This window comes from Microtus ochrogaster, linkage group LG4 (assembly GCF_000317375.1).
Source record: "Microtus ochrogaster isolate Prairie Vole_2 linkage group LG4, MicOch1.0, whole genome shotgun sequence".
Taxonomy (NCBI): Eukaryota; Metazoa; Chordata; class Mammalia; order Rodentia; family Cricetidae; genus Microtus; species Microtus ochrogaster.
Window position 1 is genome coordinate 42,241,872 of NC_022030.1, and position 22,381 is coordinate 42,264,252.

Below are 22,381 nucleotides of genomic sequence, written 5' to 3' on the forward strand. Positions count from 1 at the left end.
TGTGTGTATATCTGTGTGTGTAACATCTGTGTGTGTATGTGTGTGTGTATGTGTTTGCATGTGTGAGTAAGGCTGTGTGTATATCTGTGTGTGTATGTGTTTGCATGCGTGAGTCAGGCTGTGTGTATATCTGTGTGTGTAACATCTGTGTGTGTATGTGTATGTATGTATGTGTGCATGTGCATTGCTTGTGTGTGATTGTGTATGTGTCTTTGCATGTGTGAGTATATATGATGTGTATGTGTGTGTATAACTTGTGTGTTGAGTGTGTATATGATGTATGTATTTGTGTCTGTATGTGTGTATACATATGTGAGTATATGTATGTATGTATGTATGTATGTATGTATGTATGTATGTGTGAAGAGATTGGGTCTCCTGGAACTGAAGTTACAGGTGGTTGTGGGCTGCCCTATGTGGATGGTGGGAAGCAATGTGTGAATATGTATGCAGGTCCTTTCGGAAAAGCATATAATGCTCTTAACCACTGAGCAATCTCTCATGCCCTGAGAACATAACACTCTAAAATTTTCCAGGAGATGATGATATTTATTCCTTAAAGTAAAATTGTTAAGTGATGAGCTGACCATTTCAAATGGGCTTTCCTACTCTCTACTGAACTTGCCAGACCTCAATCTATCGCTCTTAGCCTGGCTATGCTCTTTTCCTCTATCTTCTGGATCAGGATATAACTAGTTCTTATTTGAAAGAACTGGCAGTGCCAATATAGCAAACTCAGAGGATCAGTTCTTATCCGACTCTAGCTTGAATAATTATTTGCCCTGTAGGGATTGAAATACCACCAAGAATATCTGTCAGAAATCCAAGACTGTACTTTTGAATAGCAAGAGACAGTGTCCCTGAAAACATTCTAGGCTGAGCTGTTGTTCTGTCTTGCTTTTAAATGATCTGAATTTTTAGTAAGAACTTCTCATGTGAGTGAGAAATTGTTTTGAAGATACCGTATTTCTTTTTTGTTGTGTTTTATTGATTTTATTGTGCTACACATCTCTTCTCTCCTCCCTGCCTCAAATGAGTTTTATGTACTTTTAAGTTATGAAAAACACTATTTAGTGGTTTTAATGAGGTCTGAATGGTAGGATTCTGAGCCCTAAAAGGTGATCACAATAGCGAGGTTGAAAAGGCAAGGTTACAAAACTTCAGGTGGCATTGGTGTTTTCTATGAAAATGGCTTTGTTCTTATAATCAAATGTGAAGGTTTCTGAGTCACTAAAAGTCACATTTTTATCAGTTAAAAAAATCATGTCTTTGGATGGAGCTGAATATAAAGGGTCTTATTCAAGGCCACAATCTCGGGCCTAGATAAAGCTCAACTCTAGAGGAAGAACTGCCCGTCCTGAGTCATTTACCTTAACATTATCTCCAGAGCGAGCAAGCTGTGGGCCGTGGCAATCTAGCTCTGTTGGAAGGGAAGAATGACTGGCTTATGGGTCCTAGGCATTCTGCAGGCACTTAGAGCAGTACACACTATCTGCAGTACACACTAATAGCTCAAATAGCTTTGTTCCTAGACTGAAATGAGCCAACTAAGTCTCATAGAGGGACAGTGGCTTCAGAATCTGGAGTACTTAGTCTATTTAAAATAACGATGGCTGGAGGGATGGCTCAATGGTTATAAATGCTGATTGATCTTTAGGGAACCTAGGCTTGGTTCCAGCACCCAGTTCAGGTTGCTCACAGCTGTCTGTAATTCTAGTTCTGGAAGGATCAGATGCCCTTGGCCTCCATGAACACCTGCACTCATGTGCATATGCATACACACTTACATGCACACACATGATTAAATATAAGAAAAAATACAATATTTACAAAACAGTAGGAGGAAATGTCATATGATCCGAGAAAACTAAAATATACTTAGGAAACTTTGAGTGGGGAGATAAGGCAGCTGGAGAACCCTCTTCCTCCAGCCTACTTTAATAATATGATTCAGATGCTTATATCACTACCATAAAATTTTTTCCTTGACTCATTCATCTCTTAGTTATTCAAAGAACTTTCCACTGTTTAAAATTCGAAGACTTTTTCTACTTTTTCTACTTCCCATGTAGACTAGATCTATGTAAGTCTCTCTTGGTGTCCTCATTGTTGTCTAAGTTCTCTGGGAATGTGGTTTGTAGGCTGGCGTTCTTTGCTTTAGTAGAAAAAGACAAGATCTCCTGAGTAAATTGGGAGCATGGGGACCTCGGGGGAGGGATGGAGGGGAAGGGAAGAGGCAGCGAGGGGAGCAAAGAAAAATGTAGAGCTCATTAAAATCAATGAAAAAATTAAAGCCTTTCATTTTTACCATTAAATAACTAACATTTCCAATACAATTAAACAGTTCTTGTTTTAAAAAAAGGAAAATTACTGAATGTTGATAAATATATTAAAGCTATGGCGTTTTGGGTGAAAAGGACAAAATACACAATGCAGTATTAAACACAAGTCCAAAGAGGGAAATAACTGAGAGAGATGACTGGAAAAAACTACAGTCAAAGTGCTTATGTAAAGTCTGCGTGAATATAAGTCCTCTAGCCTGTCCAGAGCACTCGTGGGTGCACTGGCCTTGTCTTCTAAATGTGATGCTTATTCGTCAACATATAGAACTATGAGTAATAGACAGAAAGTACTGTATTAAAAGTGGTGCCTTTTCTTAAGTAATTTCACCTTTTGCTGAAAACACTATAGAGCTATAGATGTGTGCCAGATATATGACCTGTTTAACATCATGAATTGAAATAGTGGTTTCTTTAATGGCATTCCTTGATGGGCAGAAAGTAGGACCTGGGCTTTCATTGTCAAAAAATATATAGTCTTTGTTCATTTGCGGTATAGTAAGTTTTATGGTCTGTAGAAAAAAGGAAGGAAGTGCCAGGTATGCCTGTTGTGCTTAAGCTCACACATCATTAAAGCATGCTGCTTAATAATCAATGCAAATTTCTATTCTGAGTAATTTTCTGGGAAGATGTGGGCGCTTAAATGGCTTGCCAATGCCTCTGATTGTTATTCTCTGTTGTAGTCCTGTGGGGAGAACATGATTTTCTTGACTGTACTTGATAGGCCATGGCAGATAAGATGTTACGTAAAACTTACTCTCTTTACAGATCTTCTATGCGCCCAGGATCTTGGGTTCTGAAGGACTTTGTTTTTCTTTTTTTATTTCCTATAAGAAACAAGAACATCAAAACTTCTATATTGTCTCCACTCACAGATTTGTCTGTGTGTTTTAAATAAGTTGCAACCTCTGTGTCGAAAAACTCATGTCTAACCTCAGGGTTTTTTTAAAAACTTAACCCTGAGAGCTCACCATCCACTCGTTCTGAGCAGACAGACTGACGCACAGTTACTGTCTTGTAAAGTTCTCTTCCAGCGTCATCTAACCTGAGAATTCCGCCATGCTTCTCATGGCTCCGGGTCTGAAACAACTATCTTTTAAGTGCACAGAGACAATATTTAATTTCTCTAATTCCCATCTGAAACATTATACTGAGCAATTCTTTAGTTGCATAAGTCTGAGAGCATTTTGAAGGGTCACCAATACTTGTGTGTGGTAAAGGTTTTGGGAGCTCAAATGTTCCCACAGGCTCTAAAGCAGAATGAACAACACCAGGAATATTTATTTCCAGAAGCCATAGACAGTCTGGGGAATATTTATTGGTTAGAGAATTGGTAGAGAGCAATGCAACATTCAGACAAAAAGGAGAAACCTTGTTCTGTTTGGCATATACATGCGTGCATCGCTCCAGCACCTTGGCATACACTGTTTTAAAGTGACAGGCATTTTTATAAGTATATTACTTTCAAAATTTTTAGATATGTTTAAGTAATTATTTTTTTAAAAATATCTTATGACCAAAAACTTTTAATCCAGAAACCATGTGTCTTTCACACTTTCTCAAATAATGTTTTGTTGAAAAGCACAGTGAATCACAATGATGACTCAATTTCAAAATAATTCATTATAATCGAATTCTAGCTAAATGACTCACATACCCCTACGCTCATTTCTACATTGAGATTTGAGATACATTTTCATCTTTATTTTCCCTCTAACAAACTAGTTAAAAATAATTTTCAGATCTTGACTGAGGGATAAACCTGGATTAAGTTAAAAATTTATTCCACTCTCTCAGACCCCCCAAAAATGCTAGTAAAGTGGCGGGTACGATTAGAATGTGTTTTTATTTATTTTATTTTATTTATTTATTTTGGTTTTTCGAGACAGGGTTTCTCTGTGGCTTTGGAGCCTGTCCTGGCACTAGCTCTGTAAGACCAGGCTGGTCTCGAACTCACAGAGATCCGCCTGCCTCTGCCTCCCGAGTGCTGGGATTAAAAGCGTGCACCACCATCGCCCGGCTAGAATGTGTTTTTATAACTGACCTAATTGTCATATGCAATTTTCACACAAAATCCTCAATTACAAGGAACTAATCAGCATTATAAAAATGTTCATCTGTGTAAGAATTAGTCATAAATTATTAATTTTTATTCATTGAGACTAATATAATTAATCCTTGGGTATATCAGAAATAGTGAGTGAGAGAGGCATATAAATTCAAAATTCTCATTTCCAACTGAGACTTAAATTCAGGATTTTACTTTTCTGAAATAGTTTGAGGAAAAACTTTAATAAATGTCCAGATATTAATGGTTAATTTGTTCAATCACTCACTGTTATTAAGTTAAGCAAGGCAATAAACTTTAGCCAAATCCCTTTAGGTTTTATGAAATGTTAGCATTACTTTAACATATGAGAAATGCCCACTGTACAAAAGAATGTTTTACAATAAACAACACTCAGAACTGAACATGAAAGCAGAAAAGATTCTCCCAGAAAAGAAGGGGTGTCTAGCACAGAAGGACGGAGAGGAAGGGAACCTAGTGGAGGCCAGAAGAAGGAGCATCAAGCACAGGGGGGTTGGGAGAGAAAGCATAAGGGAAGACAAGAAGGAAGGGAACAAATGACAGTATCGTATGATGAGACCTATGAGCAGAATGCCATAGTGAACCCTGCCATTTAGTATAATAAACTAAGATAATAACAACATCGCAGAACTAAAGAGATGTGAAAAGTAGACACCTATCACATAGCATGACGTCTCCCTAGGTGAGAATTTTGGCTCCGTCCCGCCTATTAGCAACTTAGTTTTGTTGTTCCGTAACAGTGTGGGAACATTTTAGAAAGTATGGTGTTTTCATGTTTTATAAAAAATCACCAAGTGTTTATTGAATCCCAGTGCACACCATATCTGACCTGGAAGACACTTTAAGCTCGCCATCATGGCCTCAAGCTCTCCACCAGCGTCAAGGTAAAGAAGCGGTGAGAGATAGCCTCCCAAGTGTGCGTACATTGATAGGACAGCTATGCTCAAACTGAACAGTGAAGAGACTGGCAGTGCAGGTCACAAAATATGACTAAAAACATAGTGGCTGCACTAAATCATCTGACTGAAGTTAGCTCCCTCTTAGGTATGACACAGCGGGCAAGTAACAACTTAGGAAAGAATCCACTAGCAAAAGCTAAATAGAACTATGAACCAACTTTGCTGTTCAGTTCAAAAATAATCATTGTAGTGCATAGAATATGCCAGACACTCTGGTAGAAGCTGGATTTATAAAAATGAATATGGGAGTTCCTTCCTGCAAGAAGTATAAATATGCAGCAAGATGCAAATATAAAAGCTGGCTTTGCAGATGAAAGCAGTTAGTCAGATGATGGAGGAGGGGGACTCATCCAGAAAGAAGAGAGCAAGTGGTGTCTGGAGATGCAAGTTGTCTGGTGTTTCTAAAGCCAGAAATATAAACAAGGTGCGGCTGAAAATGAGATTGAGAAGGTAGGGTGCTTTCAGATTTGTGTGGCTAAATTTAATAAGCTGTATTAATTAGACACTGAAGGAAGGATTTTAAGAAGAGATATGTTTAGAAAAGCAATTTCTAGGCAGGCAAATCTCTGGGAGTTTGAAGCCAGCCTGGTCTACAAGATCTAGTCCCAGGACAGGCACCAAAGCTACAGAGAAACCCTGTCTAAAAAAAAAAAAAAAAAAAAAAAAAAAGCAGTTTCTAAGAGCACCAGTTTATATGGTTCATACAAGGTCTGAACTCCATGAGAAAAGACTGGAGGCATGGAAATCAAATATTTCATTTTTAGATGAAAGGTCCAGAAAAAATTCGATGAGAGTAAAGATGAAAAGGGGAGAGTGGAAAGATGTATATTTAGAAGCCTGTGGTAACTTGTGGCTTCTTACTGGGAACAGCACCATGGTGTCAGATAGGACTGAAAGAGATGGAGCACGCTGGCTGCTGAAGTAAGCTCCACACAAACGTGGGGCTCTCTGCTGCCCAGGGGTAGGTGTGAGAGCACCGGCAGGTCCTTGACTCTGTGAGCCTGGTTTTCAGGGGAGAAGTCCCAGCTGAATGCAGACTAGGACACAGGCCAAACACAGACGCTTGCTAAAGCTCTGACAGTGGAAACGCTACACCAGTGTGAGAACAGACATACCAAACCTTCTCTTAGCTCTTATTTCATTAAGTTAACGAGCTGAACTTCAATCCTTAACTACTTGAATATGATATCCTTAATGATGATACCATCATACAAAAGACATAACCATTAATTAATATTTCACAGCAACCTGTATTGTACCTCACACCATCCAAAATTTGAGGTTCAGGTTTTATACTTCAATTTAATAGTTTTTGTTTTTTTGTAAGAGTGCTATAAATCAATGTTTTACAGTTCCTAAGTTCATTTCAGAGCCACTATGTCTGACTGACATTGAATTTCAAGACTTAGTGTGTATAGCCAAAGGAACATAAGCTATTTTGACTTATTGCAGCACTGATTGGGACAGCTGAAGCTCCATAAAACACTCAAACATGAGCATAAAGGTAACAGAAACAACTGATTCATGAAAATCCTTTCACTGGAAAGAGTTCATGGTTTCCCTATTGTGATCAGTATACAACCCCTGAGTACGATTATAATCTAACTAGTCTGCTCTCGTATGACGTTCTATTAAAGGTCCTCTGTTTCAGTTCACGGACTGAAAGGCACCTCATGCTGCTCACACTGTAGGTCGATTCACAGCCCCAATGTGAGGCAGGGATGTGGTGCCTGGGTTCCATGCACAGTTATCGCATGATCTGGATGCAGGCCCAGCAGAACTGAAAGTCTGTCTCTTGACTGGTTCAGCTTCCCAGCGTCTGAGACAATCCACGGGTTGTGTCCACGTTGTTCCTTATAAATCACTTCCCTTTCAGCTCCTCACTTCATCATCTGTGACTTGTCCATCGTAGGAAGTCTCCCTGAAGTCCTTTCTCACTCTGATTGCACTGGAGATGGTTTGAAAGAAATAGCTCTCATTATTCCCCTTCGATAATTTACATTTTAATTATAGCTCCAAACAGCTGCCCTCCACTGTGAAAGCGGTACAGTAATTCCTTTAGCTGTGCCTCCTTTGGCAAAGCGTCATGTCCTCCAAGGACACAGCAAGTCAAAGACATTCTCAGAGGACTCAAAAGGACTTTGTACATCATCTGCAGGCAACAAGAAACCTGATGGGTCCCTGAGAAATGTTTTCTTTATAGTAAATCTGCTGGGCTATTTTAAGACTTACTACACAAGTAAATAAAACGTGATCATGCAGATTAGTGAATATAAACATTTTATTTATTGTCTCTTGATATGATTGCCTTAACAACACAGCAGCTCTCTAAAGTGCAGTCACAAGTGATAAAGGTACAGGGTTAGGTTTCTCTGCATAGTTTGGCCTCAACCTAGTCCTTTCCAACAGTTTTGATTACTTATGTCTTTATGTACAGCTATGTGCTAAAAAAAAAAAAAACACATTTTTCACACAAAGCGACCAAAAATTGTCATTTTAACTCATAACCATATCACGGTGTGGCTCTTCTTAAATTAAGGTTTATCATGTGTACATTTCTTTCTCCAGTGTTTTTTTAAATTTATTCTGTTTTGTCTCTTTTTTATTAGACTGTGTCTAATATATGCCAGGCTGGCCTTGAACTTGCTACGCAGGTAAGGATGAGCCAACCTTCTGACGCTAAAGCCTCTACCTCAGGATGTTGTCAAATGGTTTTAATCAGATAAGCTAGTGATGAGCTACTTACTTACAGCCTGACAGTCACCAAAAGAGTGTGAGGTGACTGCTTCCCTTCACTGAACAAGCTCCTGGATGGGAAGGAAACAATCTAATTATGTTCTTCATTTTTCTAATATGGCATTCACAGTAGGGGCCACCTAATTGGTTTTTAATAAGCACTTGCTGAATGTAAAGTAGATGGTCTTAATGAATAAATTTGTTTCCTCCCAAAGGCTCCTCATCAGTCTCGCCCTCCTCTGTGACATTTGGTCTTCTCTAATGAAAACCTTGTTTGTCCAGCATTCTAACTAGTACAGGCTTGGCAGAGCAGGCAGCTACTAACAGGATGAACTGATGTGCTCTGGTGTTGAGCTACTGTATTGCCTTCCAGTGAACCACAGAACATGAAGCTATGCTGGAGGTAATTAAACATATTCCCTCACATTGTAGATCAGGAGCTAGAAGGTCAGAAAGTCAGATGACTTTCTGAAGACCTCAGAGAGAAGGCATTTACAAGCTTCTTATATCTTTAAAAGGCAAGGCTGAGTGTTCTATAAGAGTGGATATTTAAAAAGAGAGAGAATTAGTCTTGATCACTCCGAACTTTACCATTAAAAGAGAAGACACCATTTCTGCTTTTGATATCTTGTATCATAATACAAAGTATTTTGCTAAGTTTTTCTCTCCTAAACAAATTGATCTAAAACTACTTATAAATTCCTTTAAAATGTTTACTAAGACCTTCCTTCCTTCACAGTTTTCTTGGCAGAAATGTGGGAATCATGATAAATAAGTGAGAACAAATGTTATTATAGATATTAGACAAATAAATAAAACTATACCTTCACATGTGAATATTATCTACTTAGAAATTTAAATTATCTTATTTTTCAAAAATAAAGATCTAAAACTTTACCATTTTATAAAATGTGCATGGTCTACATACAATGATTTTGTGTGCTAATCATAATGCAATAGAATGTTTATAAATTTATCATGATTAAAAACTTATTGTGTAGAGTGTAGCAACTTATAAAAAAGATCAGAAATTAATAATTGTATGACAAAGCTTTTCCTGGGGATACTCAACATATACATCTACTTACCCTAGATAGGGAACCCATGACAGACCAAAGTATAGATATAACCAAAGTCAAACTTGGTGACCTGGTTTGGTTTATTGAGTTACTTACAGGAGAAGTTGTAAGGGTGAGAAGCAGAAATGTCTCAAAGACAGCACCAAGGCCATCCCAGCATGGGTGACAGCTCACAAAGCTGGGAAACCTGGAGCACACTACACAGTCTACATGTAGTTCAACAGGCTGAAAAACGTCCTTTCTAAATAACTCTGGTCTTAACCTCTCCCAAGCATCATGGCTGGTTTCTGCTTCTTCTAGGCAGCTGATCTGGTCTCAGAGAGTCTTCCTTCCTTGCACAGCTTACCTGTTAGTCTGAGAGGGATTCTCAGCTTTTGTTGCTTTCTCTGGCAGAGAGAGCTCTAGCAAATCTTGTCAGTGATAGGGACTTCCTGAAGCTACTTTGAGTTGTTTAATTTCCTGCTAAGAAAACTTTCCTGTAAGATGGAATGATTCAGTGTCAGAGGAAACTGTTACACAGTATTCTATATTATTTTATATCAAAGCTGACACATGCCTCTGTATTCATGTTATATATGATGGTCCCAAGTACAGGAATAAGTTAACAATAATTTAGTTTGCTAATCACTTTTTATGTTAACAAGAGAGAGGCTGTGTTATTTTCTAAGTGTTGAGATTGTCTAATTGGATGCAAAACTCTATGAATGCAAAGCCTGCCATTTTCTGTGGAGCAGAGAGAGTATTTTATTCATGGTTTCTCTCAGTTCCTAAGAACATATAAATCTTTTCTCTAAAAGAGAACTCCATTTTTTATTGAATTATTTGATATTTTGATGACCAATTTCTTAAGTTCTTTGTATATTTTAGAGATCAGACCTCTGTCTGATGTGGGGTTAGTGAAGATCTTTTCACATTCTGTAGGCTGTCAGTTTGTCTTGTTGACTACATTCTTTGCTTTACAGAAGTTACTCAATTTCAGGAGGTCCCATTTATTTTCTCTCAGTTTCTGTGCTGCTGAGGTTATATTTAGTAAGTGGTCTAAACAGAGAACTCTCAACAGAGGAATCTAAAATGGCTGAAAGGCACTTAAGGAAAATGTTCAACATCCTTAGTCATCAGAGAAATGCAAATCAAAACAACTCTGGGATTCCATCTTACACCTGTAAGAATGGTCAAGATCAAAAATAATGATGACAATTTATGCTGGAGAAGTTGTGGGGTAAAAGGAACACTCCTACATTGCTGGTGAAAATGCAAGCTGGTACAGCCCCTTTGAATGTCAGTGTGGTGATTTCTCAGAAAATTAGGAAACAACCTTCCTCAAGAGCCAGCAATACCACTTTTGGGTATACATCCAAAGGATGCTCAATTGTGCCACAGGGACATGTGCTCAACTATGTTCATAGCAGGTTTGTTTGTCATAGCCAGAACCTGGAAACCACCTAAATGCTCCTTGACCGAAGAATGAATAAGGAAAATGTTGTACAATTACACAATGAAGTGCTTCACAGCAGAAAAAAAATGACATCTTGAATTTTGCAGGAAAATGGATGGAGCTAGAAAACATCATTTTTTTTTCTGTAACCCAGACACAGAAAGACAATTATCCCATGTACTCACTCATAAGTGTTTTTTAAACATAAAGCGAAAAAACCAGCCTACATATCACAATCCCAGAGAACCTAGACAACAATGAGGACACTAAGAGAGAGTTACATAGATCTAATCAATATGGGAAGTAAAAAAAGACAAGATCTCCTGAGTAAATTGGGAGCATGGGGAGGGGAGAGGCAGGAAGGGGAGCAGAGAAAAATGTAGAGCTCAATAAAAATCAATAAAAAATATAATAACTTAAAAAAAGAGAACTCAAATTCAACTTCCAAATACTTCATTCATAAAGTTATGTATATAAGTTTTCTTTTGTGAAAACACACACACACACACATACCAGTCAAGTTATTCAAAGTAGTATTGACATGAATACAAATAGATCTTAATTATATGTGGCTGTGGACTTAATAGACCAAGAATGTAGTCTTATCAATGACAAATAAAAAAGAGTAGCAGTGTGGGCTCATAGAAATGACAGTAAAAAGTGAATCTGAAGGGATGTGAAGTCACCCCAAGAAATTCCACTCTTTAAGTTGCAGTTGCAACTCTGCAATCTTGGAAATACAAAGACATTTGATAGATATTAAATGATGACTCTTCAAGATATTTGGGCAAAAATTTAAATGTCTTATGTAATGGTAAAAATAAAATGGTGTCATTCCCCTAGGGGCAGCATAAGGGGCAGTGGGTCCCAGGCAAAGAGCTGCATGGTTGGTTAGAGACCTCAGAGAGTCAGCTGGTCCCACGAGGAGCTGCTGTGGGTGAGAAACAGAGATGCATAGGCACGGCATGTAGAGAAAGGTCGTGTTTATTTATTGGGATATAAAGGGGAAAGAGAAAGGGGAAAAGGGAAGATAAAGGGAGAGCAGAAAAAGGGAAAATAGAGGGAAAGCAGAAAAAGATAGAGAGAGAAAGAGAAACAGAGAGACAGAGAGAAAGAGAGAGAGGAGGGTGGGAGAGGAGAGGAGAAGAGAAAAGAAGCTACCTCTTTAGAGATAGGGATGAAAAAGAAGGAGCTCAGGCTGGAAGCTGAAGGAAAATCCACTTGCCTCAGTGGACAGGGGAGGGAGTAGGTGGGCTTGTTTTTCTTAAAGGGACAGGACAAACCATTACATTTTAACTATTAAATTTTATAAATCTAATGAGTGACAGAATAAAAACAAATTATTTACTTTTTAAATACATTTCTTTGACTTAACATAAAATTGAACATGCATCTCTTCCTGTAGTTAGCATATCTATGGTATAAATACTTAACTCTCCTAGCATCCCTCAAAAACACAAGACATCATCATCATCTGTAACTACCACATTATAGACTAGATGGATCAAATTTATTCCATATACATAACTTCAATCTTATATCCCCTGGTACCATCTCCTCTCCAGCACTCCAATCACTACGTTTTCTGCACTTACTATTCATTCCACTACATGCCCATCTGTCTTCCCTCTCGTTTTCCCTCCTTCCTCTCCTCTTTTCTCTTTTTTCTTTTCTCATGATCTTACATGGAAATGGCCTACCTGCAAGGCTGTATGATGACCTTGAATTCTGGATCTTCCTGGATCCACCTCTTGTTAGATGGGATTGCAGGTTTATGACAACATGCTCCAATTTATGTGGTACAGCGGCTTGAGGCCAGGGCTTCATGCATTGTAGGTAAGTACTCCACCAAGTGGCCTGTATCTCCTGCTATCTACTATTGCAATGACGTTCATTGTACATTCTGCATCTGAATAAAACTGCATAATGCCTGTGCTTCTGAGACTGGTATTTTTTAACTCTAAAATGAAATCCTTCTAAGAGTCATTACAGACTTTTCCAAAAGAACTTTTTTGGAAAAAGTAAAAATAAAAAGCTTCTGTAATGTAAAGAACACACTATATAAGATGAAATGGCAGCCTAAAGAATTGAAAAAGATCTTCACCAACTCCACATCTGACAGAGGGCTCATCTCTAAAACATAAAGAACTCAAAAAACTAGACATCAAAATACCACATAATCCCATTTAAAGATGGGGCTTAGATCTAAACAGAATTCTGACAGAAGAATCTCAAATGGCAGGAAAACATTTTTAAAATTGCTCAATATCCTTAGTCATCAGGAAAATGCAAATCAAAAAGATTCTGAGATACCATCTTACACCTGTTAGAATGCTAAGATCAAAAACACTGATGGCATCTTACGTTGCAGAGGATGTGGAGTACAGGGAACACTCCTCCACTGTTAGTGGGAATGCAAACTTGTACAATCACTTTGGAAATCAGTATGGTAGTGTCTCAGAAAGTTAGGAATCAATCTACTTCAAGAATCAGCATATCCAGTACTCTTGGCTATAAACCCAGAGAAGGATGTTCAGTCATACCACAAGGACACTTACTCAGCTATATCAATAGGAACATTATTCATAGTAGCCAGAACCTGGAAACTACTTAGATGCCCCTCAACCAAAGACTGAATAGAGAAAATGTGGTACATTTATGCAATGAAGTATTGCTCAGTGGTAAATAACAAAACATTATGAAATTTGTAGGCAAAATGATCGTATTATAAAAGAATCATCCTGAATGAGTTAACTCAAACCCAGAAAGGCAAACATCATATGTACTCACTCATAAGTGGAGTAAAGCAAAGGATAACCAGTCCATAATCCACAGCCCCAGGAAAACTGGGGAACAAGGAAGACCCTCAGAGGGTCACATGGATCACCCTAGGAAAGGGAAAAAGGTAAGAAATCCTGGGTAAACTGGGGATAGTGAAGAGACGGGAGGGAATGGGTGATGAGAACATGAGGTAACAGGATGATCAAGTTGGGGGAAGGACAGAAAGGAAGAGCAATGAAAGAGATACCTTGATAGAGAGAGCCATTATTTCAAGGGCTGGTAGATTCTTCCATTTGGCAAGTATCTAGTTGCTCTTGTACTAGCTGTTCTAAAGCCTATAGCTTAGAGGCCACTGTTTAACCCATATTGGTTTTTCAGTTAACCATTTTAAAGGCAGGGTCATTAGTACTTCTGAAGGTTTGTCACTTGCTTTGTCTTTTTGTACAGCCTGAATGACTGGTGACTTTTGTCTATAATATCTTCCCCCAAAACATAAGTTTTGGGGGCTGTAGGAATGTTAATCTGGGTATTCCATTGCTGCAGTAGGTCACGACCCCACAAATTCACTGCAATATTAGCTATAAATGGCCTCAGTTTTCCTCTGTACCCTTCTGGCCCTATGTATTCAACCCATCTCGTGCTTCGCTTCACTTGAGATAGGGTTTCAATTCCTAGGAACTGAACATCTATCTCTTTAAGAGGTGAATTTAGATGCCAAGATTTTGGAGTAATGTAATATAATAATATTATATATAGTATATAGTAATACTTATATCCACACCTGTGTCTATTAAGCCTTTAATAAAAATGCCATTATTAAACACACTTAGCTTTGGAACTTTTTTCAATTCTATTATTGGATTGTATTACAAAGTTACATAACACAACTGTCACTAATTTGCAATATGGTTTCTGTGCTAAATACATCATGCTTTAAAATGTGTACACTTAGATTTTGTGCAGGTGATATATAATGAGATAGTTAACTCCCAGGAGTCATGGTGTAGGTTAAGTATTCACTTCATCCTGAGGACTTTGACACAAGAAGCAACATGAGAAAGAGCTGTCTTGGCTCTGCTATAGTGAGTAGCTCTTTGCTGAGCAGAAGTACATTCCAGATGTGTCTAGCATAACCCAAAGCTCTGAGCTGAATTATGAGTGTGGACTCCCCACAAAGCTATGCCATCCTCTCTTCAATTATGAGGATCTCAGAGAAAGATAAATGTGATTATAGGTTTTTTTTCAGTTATGTTTTCAGAAAAATACTAAATAAAATTGTTGTGGCTAACTCCATGATGAAGCATATTTTCATCATAGGAAGCAGAGTCCTGATTATTTAATTTGTTGCAAAATCTCTGGTGGCAGTAGTTTTTATGGCTTTGAAGTATTTTGTGATATGGGAAAGAGCCCCATATCATATAATCTATTTTTAAACCTTAAAATAATTAATCAATAGAAAAATGAAGGTTAAATATGTAGGTGCCATTATGTACTTATTTACAGATATAATCCACAGATCTTCTCTGTCTAACTCTGTCTCTGCCTCTCTCCCTCAGCCACCCCTCTCTCTCATAAAAATGCTTTAAAACCTTTCCTTCTAACATCTGATTTACTTTGTACATTTTTCTATAATACCATGGACACAAGTCTATAGTTGTCTATGGACAATGATGCTTCTTATTCAAATCAGTTCTGACCATGCCTTTGACCATCAGTCAACATGTTGTCTGAGTTTCACTGTTTAAAATACAACTTGCTATACTTTCTTCTTCTCTTTCACTCTAAGCCATAAGAATAATGGTGAAAACAACCAAACTCATACAAAGACACTGACAAGGTAGAATAAGCTGCTGACAACCTGATTACCAGGGACTCTATATTTTTTACCCTTTTCTTTCATGACATTATTTTTTCCTATGTTCCCTAACCTTTAAAAAAATTTGTCATTTACCCTGTCACGCTCCTTGATCCCTTGATTACTTGTGTCTAAGAATCATTATCAAGTCACATATAATTGGTATCAAGATCTTTCAGGTAATTGTCATGGGACGCTCTTTCTTGTCTCACAGTTGACTCGTTTCTAAAAGTGTCAGATGACCTCACTATTAATTTAATGGGACAATTAAAAAGAAAGTTACCCTTTAAAAGTACAAGGAAAGAATGAGGACTACAGAGAACTCAAGAACAAGGGCAATGGGTTTTTGATCCTACTGCACGTGCTGGCTTTGTGGGGGCCTGGGCGGTTTGATGCTCAACTTACCAAACCTGGATGGAGGTGGGCGGTCCTTGGACTTCCCACAGGTCAGGGAACCCTGATGGCTCTTCAAGCTGATGAGGGAGAGGGACTTAATCGGGGGAGGGGGAGGGAAATGGGAGGCAGTGGCGGGGAGGAGGCAGAAATCCTCAATAAATAAATAAATTTAAAAAAAATAAATAAATAAAAATAAAAATAAAACAGTAAAAAAAAGAATTCAGAAATCAGAAAAATGAATAGCAATTAGTTCTTTTAGTTTTTATTTTTAAGGTTTTTGATAAAAAAAAAAAACAGTGTGCATTGTGTATGCATGTGGAACAACCCCAATAAGAACTGATATTATTCTACCTTTATTGATTTCCCCACGTCTATCTTTCTCCAGGCCAGCTCTGCCAGCATCTCACACCTACATTTTTCATACTGATCTTTTCCAAATTACTTGTGAAAATGTCTATAACCATACTTCCAAAAGAGCCCTTAGTCTCCTACTTTTAATAGGCTTGTGTCTCTAAATCACATTATAGAAATTCTAGACCTACCACTGTTTCCTCTCAGATTTCTCTTGCCAATTCCAATACATCATCACACCACACTCACAACTGTTATTCCTGGGTCACCAGCTCTGGCGATGTCATAAAATCTACATACAGTCAGTGTGTGAGGATCTACAAACCTGAAACCCAGTCATGCCATGTAGTGTGCTCTGCTCATCGTTACCTGAGTACCTTTGCTTTCAATATTGTCCTTCCTAGGTTCTTGTCCAAGCCCAGCTTCGTTAGTACCCACATCATGTGCGATTTCCTTCTTGAAGCCTTTCACTCCTGCACATGGTGATGAATTTCACTTCTGAATTTGAATACTGCCTAATTTATATCATCATTCAGAATATTCTTAATTCTCATTTTGCTGTCTACATTACTAGCATCAACAAGAGAAAAATGGTTTGTGTATTTAATATTCTCTGACATGAATAGGACTGTATACATCAATGGAAGTTCATTATTTTCTTGTTTCATTTTGTCACCAATCCTTTTGCATAACGTTTTATTTTTTGTTTGATGTTTAGTAATAGCTCAATATTAAACAGCCCATAGTTGAATGTAATCCTAAGAACATTATTCATAATTTAGTATGCATTGAAATTATTTGTCCATTTGTTATTACTATGTGAGCATTTGAATAACTGCAGCTGTTAGATATTGATGGATACAGCTAATGGTTTTGTACTGAAGTGATTCATTTTATAAAGTAAGACTTAAAATAATGGAAGTAGAGGAAAGACGCTCAAATAAAAATCAAGAGTAGTTTTATATTTCATTGTAAAATAAAAATGCTGATTTACCAAAATTGAACTTCCTTTGATGGAATACAGTCACATCCTCTCTTCATCATGGCTAATGACACTTTTAAACCTTTCCGTATAATGTCTTTGTGCCTTTGCTACAATATTATGGTCACAATCTCTTGTTTTATACCTCTCCAGTTGTCCCTAGGCAATGACATTTTCAGTTCAAATCAGATCTGAATATGCCTATGGCCATCACTCTATATATTGTCTATGCTTTGAATATGCCTGGTAGAAATAATTATGCAAGGGGAGAAATGAGTAAATATTTTACTTCTTAATAAAGACAAGCTGAGAGAATAAAACAGCTTCAAATCATGCCAAAAGTATTTAAGTGATAAAATATCAAGCTCATTGTTTAATGATAAGTCCAGATGAGCATTGCATCACATGTGCAAATAACTAAAAAGTGAACCCAATACTTTACTGCAAGGGATATATGCACAGAAAGACCACTCATTATTCATTGACGGATGATCCAAGATCATCAAGGAAGAGACCAGCTCACTGGAATTCTTGGGAGGTTCTCACCACTGCCTCTAAGAAGCAGGATATACTTCCCAGCTAGCTGTACCTCTCTGTGCCCTGCAGCCTGTTCCTCAGCACATGACAGTTTACAATTGAAAGTGTTATGGAAAGATACTCAAGGAATATTGTTATGTTGAGAATGGAATTGGGTTTTTCTTTTGTCTATGTCTCGCAAATATGGATTTGTAATGTTTTGCTTAAATTTCTTTGAAAATTTTAATGTGGGTACAAAAAAGGCTGTTAAGAGGTTTAAATTAAGTATGCATGTAATCCTCTAACAGAAAAAGAATGTAATTTCATTGTATCTGTTTATGTTATGTTAAATCAAATTATTACTCCAATCCTTACCACTAGCTTCTAATTTTCGAAATTGTTTCTCTCTTGTGATTTAACAAATTAGTGAATAAGATACAGATCTTTCTAAAGGGATGTAGAACATATAATTAATCTCTGAAAGCTGTGAAGGATTTTCAAAAATAATCTGGTTTTACAACCTCAAATTTTTGATTGCTGCAGGTAAAATACAAGTCAAACTGTGATGCAGGCTAGTCAGGAGGTCTGGCATCTGCCTCCTGCTGTACTCTCCTGTTTTATTAGATTCCTGAGGTTCATCAGACTCGGGTGTAATTGATCTTCATTATGTTTCTCAGCTATGCAAGGTCTCTGCTTGCCTTAAGATCCCTCCCTCTGCTTTAACACTCACACACTTCTATGTATGGCTCTATGTTTATTACTATTTCCTACAAAGGCAGTGCATCCCACTGGAACCAAACTCAGTGTTTTTGTTATAGATCCCTTGTATCATCTATTTGTATCTGAAGTATCCGCTCGTTTTTGTTTTCTTTGCTAACTTCTTTGCCCTGCTGATAAAACATATTGGTTCTTTGAATGCAAGAATTTGCATGGCTTCTCCCAGAATTCTTCATACTCAGAAAAGTAGCTACTTTACCTTCAGGACCTGAAGCCTCGATTTATTAGATAAATACACTGATGAATAATTAGATACACATTAAACAACATTTGGGCCAAGCCAGCTTTAAGTGGCAAGGACACAGTGAGTCCTTCTCATGTAAGGGAGTATGTACAGAAATGTACTCAGTCTGAACTCTTGACAGACAATCCTGAAATTTCAGACTATCAAAATAGGTCAAATCCAACAGGAAAAAGGGAGAATAATTTATCTAACGAGAGCTGCTTCCCCAGTCTTAGCTGGTGTGCAGTTAAGACTGTTTTCCCATGTAAATGGCTTTACATGAAGAAACTTCTGAGAAAACCATGCACAGAATTTGTTATCCAACTGTAGGTCAAATCCTGTAAGGAATATATGCCAGCCACCTTCTCAGTAACAAAAAGGTCACTCCAACTCCGATGGTCAATTAAATATGTTCATCTGGAGACTCAGGACACACAGCAAGGCACTCTCTAACAGAAAATGTTAGAATCCTTTCATTCCCCAGAGAGTGCTGGAGTTTCGGTTTGCAGCAGGAGAGAATATGTTTCTCTTTAAATATTTAAGCATGGTTTCTGCTTAATTTCTTTCCTCCAAGATGCTCGTCATGCCTTTCAAATATTTGTCTACAGAACATTCTACAATGCCTAAGCAGCGTGGGCGCAGGTGGAGTGCTACTGAACACAGTAACCACGGCAACACCTAATTCTCATTTAATTTGCCATTTCCTTAGAAAAAGCAAAAACACAAGAAGGATGGAGCACTGCAGGCAGAGAAACAGGAAGGGAGGTAGGAGTGGGAAGGTAAGTGGGAACCAGGCACAGACAGCGGCCTACAGGCTTTCTAGTTCACTTCCTTTAACTAAAAATGCCAAGGCTGGAGGAGACACAGAAACTATTTTCAAGAAAAATTTTATGGTGCTGTATATCAGAAAAAAAATCCAACCTGGTTATTTTTAATGGACTCTCTTTATGCAGAGTACCAAGTTTAAACACAAACTCAGTCAACCTGAAGGCTTCAGTGACGATGATTCAAGGTCAGAGCAGAACTCCTTGGCTATCCAAGTCCCCTGGGTCTGGGCATTCCTCCCCAGAGTTGAAGCTTCTCTCCTATGAGATCCAAACCACAGGAATGCCCCTGGAGCAGGAGCTATAAGTGTTTCCTGGACAAGATTTAGTCTCTGGGCTTCAATAGAGAAGCTGGCACACAGCTAGTTGGAAGGGCCCTAAATTCCGAGTCCCTCCCTCTTTTATTATCCACGTGAAAGCCAACTGAGTCACAAGATTGGGCAGGTACAGCTGCTACTTTCCTCTACCCTTAGCTCAGAAAATAAAAATATAAGGCGGCCTAGGAATGCAGAGCCAGGGTGAGATGTGCCCTCAATGGCACCCTTAAGAAGGGGCTGAGTATGGGACTAAACTACAGAATCCCAAACCTGCTTCCCAGCAAGCTACCCTCATTGGCTGCCTGCCTCAGCTGGCTTACTGATACATCTTGTCTCCACTGAATATCTTTATATTAACATATAATCAGTAAAATCTGAACACTTGAAGCTTTTTTAGTAGCACAACATGGGACACAGAAGAAACACTTTAATAATATACAAGTTTTATTTGTCAATTCTAATCCCTTATTTTTTTTTTTAACAGGACCTCATGTCACCCAGGCTGGTCTCAACTAGCTATGTTGCAAAGGTTGACCTGAATCTCTGATCCCCTGCTTTCACCCAGAGCCCTGGGATTACAGACATTCACCACCCCACCATCTTTCTGCTATGCTGGCAATCTACTGCAGGGCTTCATGCATGGTAGGCAAAACCTTTACCAACTGAGCTACATCTCGAGCCTAGATTCAACAATCTAGACTATCTAATGCAATGACGTGATGTATCTCCAGGCATATAAGCTCACACTCCTGTAGAGCCAGTAAGTTCTCAGGGTTACAAAGCACTGTGCTGTTATTTAAAATCCAGACACATTAGGAAGAAAAAGGCGAAGATTGTATTTCAAATCCAAGTAACTCGTTTTAGTGATACTTTCTTTTACAATAAAGGACTTTAGAGCCCCTAAGTCCCCATGATACTCTCTGTAAAGTCCACATGAGTCTCTGAAATCAGAAAGCACAGACATGTACAAAGCTGTCACTGCGTCCAATTTGGGTACCAATCACAGTCATTCAGTGTTTTCCCACTCAAAGGAGAAAATGAATTAGTGATACACAAACAAACAACAAACTCCCGAGTGTCACCAAAGGCCACTCCGTCCTCTGCTGCAACACTCATATACACTTTATCAACAAAGCCATTTGGTCTGCTGCATTGCATTCTCCAGGGAATAATGACGGTGGGAGTGCTATATTGTATTCAGTAATGTTTTTACTGTTTTAAAGATTAAATCACAGTGATTAAATTACAGATAAAAGACTGTAGATAAGAAGCTAACTTTATTTTTAACTTCATATGTTTCATTTTCATAAAGTATTTACAATTTTTCATATAAATTGAGTTGAATACTACATTTCTCATATGGAACTTTGTAGAATGTTTTTAAGTTAAATAAAAATCCAATGGCTCTAATAACAATTGATTCCAATTATAAAAAACTCTTCTATGCACGCATGCTTGCATGTGGCGGTATGTACATGTATGTGTGTGCACATGTATGTAACTGTCTTATAGGATAATCACACATTCACATACCACCAACTTCATTTTATTCCTCTGTGAAACACAAGATGACAGAGTAAGTGGGCTAAGAAGTACTCTAATAAAAACATTGTGAGTTGAATATTGAAATGTTTTTTCAAACAGTAAGAAGTGCATGTTGTAAATGAAAGGATTAGATCTGTTTCTTGCTATACCACAGGACAATGTTTCCTAATTGAATCCTAAAAACATTTTCTGCCTATTTTACACAGTGAGTTGTAAGGATATAGGGTCTCCTATACACCAAAATATGTAGGTGGAGTAATATGAAGTGGGTGGGCATCATACTAATATTTTCACCCTGCCAGAGAGAATACATGGAAAACAACTAAATTGTGAATTTTAAAGATAAGATACATAAATACAGCAGTAAAACACCAAAGCTAGTGTCTGGGTTAAGTTTTTTTTTTTTTTTTTTTTATTGCTGTGAAGAACACCATGACCACAGCAACTCCTATAAATGGAAACATTTCATTGAAGGGGCTTGGTTACAGTTTTAGAAGTCAGTCCATTATCATTATGTCAGGGAACATGGCAGCATGCAGGCAGATGTGGTGTTGTAGCTGAGATCCCTACATGTTGACTGAGAGAAAACAGGACACCAAATGACTGTCACATTGAGTAAAAAGAGACCCCAAAGCCCACCCCACAGTGACACAGTTCCTCCAACAAGACTGTACCCCTAATAGTGCCACTCCCTATGGGTGCCGTTTTCTTTAAACCAACACAGCGGGGCCTTGTTTAGTTGTTGTTTTGCTCCTGGAAATGATGCTGAGGTGCTTTCCAGTCCAGAGTGTCAGATCCTTTCTCCTACCAACTCACATCATCACAGTGCTACAGCATCTCCAGTCTATCACAGTGGGGGTGTTTACAGTAGGGAAACGCATGGTTACAGTTGTTGTGTTTACAGTAGGGAAATGCATGGTTACAGTTGTTGTGTTTGCAGTAGGGAAATGCATGGTTACAGTTGTTGTGGCAGTACCCTAAGCATCTTCAATAACCATGAGTATGAAATGCAAAGGCTTCATGCTAACACAATTATTCTGCCTCAAACAGCCCATACCTATGCTTACTTATAAGTCTTCTTTAAACTTAAAGATCTATATAGTTAAGGGATGAAATTGTTGATATTCAAGCACTCACTGTGTTTTGCAGTCATTTTCAGGTAGATTTTAGATTAGCT

General features: G+C 38.0%; 1 protein-coding gene across 2 annotated transcripts in view; it reads right to left on the reverse strand.

The window, feature by feature from the left end:
* Window positions 1-22,381, reverse strand: part of Map2 (microtubule associated protein 2) — a 269,160-nt gene that overhangs the window by 239,708 nt on the left and 7,071 nt on the right. The window contains exon 2 of one of the 2 annotated variants that reach the window (XM_005361447.3): window positions 3,097-3,166. The exons of the other annotated variant lie outside the window; for it this stretch is intronic. The gene's annotated coding sequence lies outside the window, so the exon portion shown is untranslated. The remainder of the gene's footprint in view (window positions 1-3,096; window positions 3,167-22,381) is intronic. 2 annotated transcript variants of the gene reach the window in all.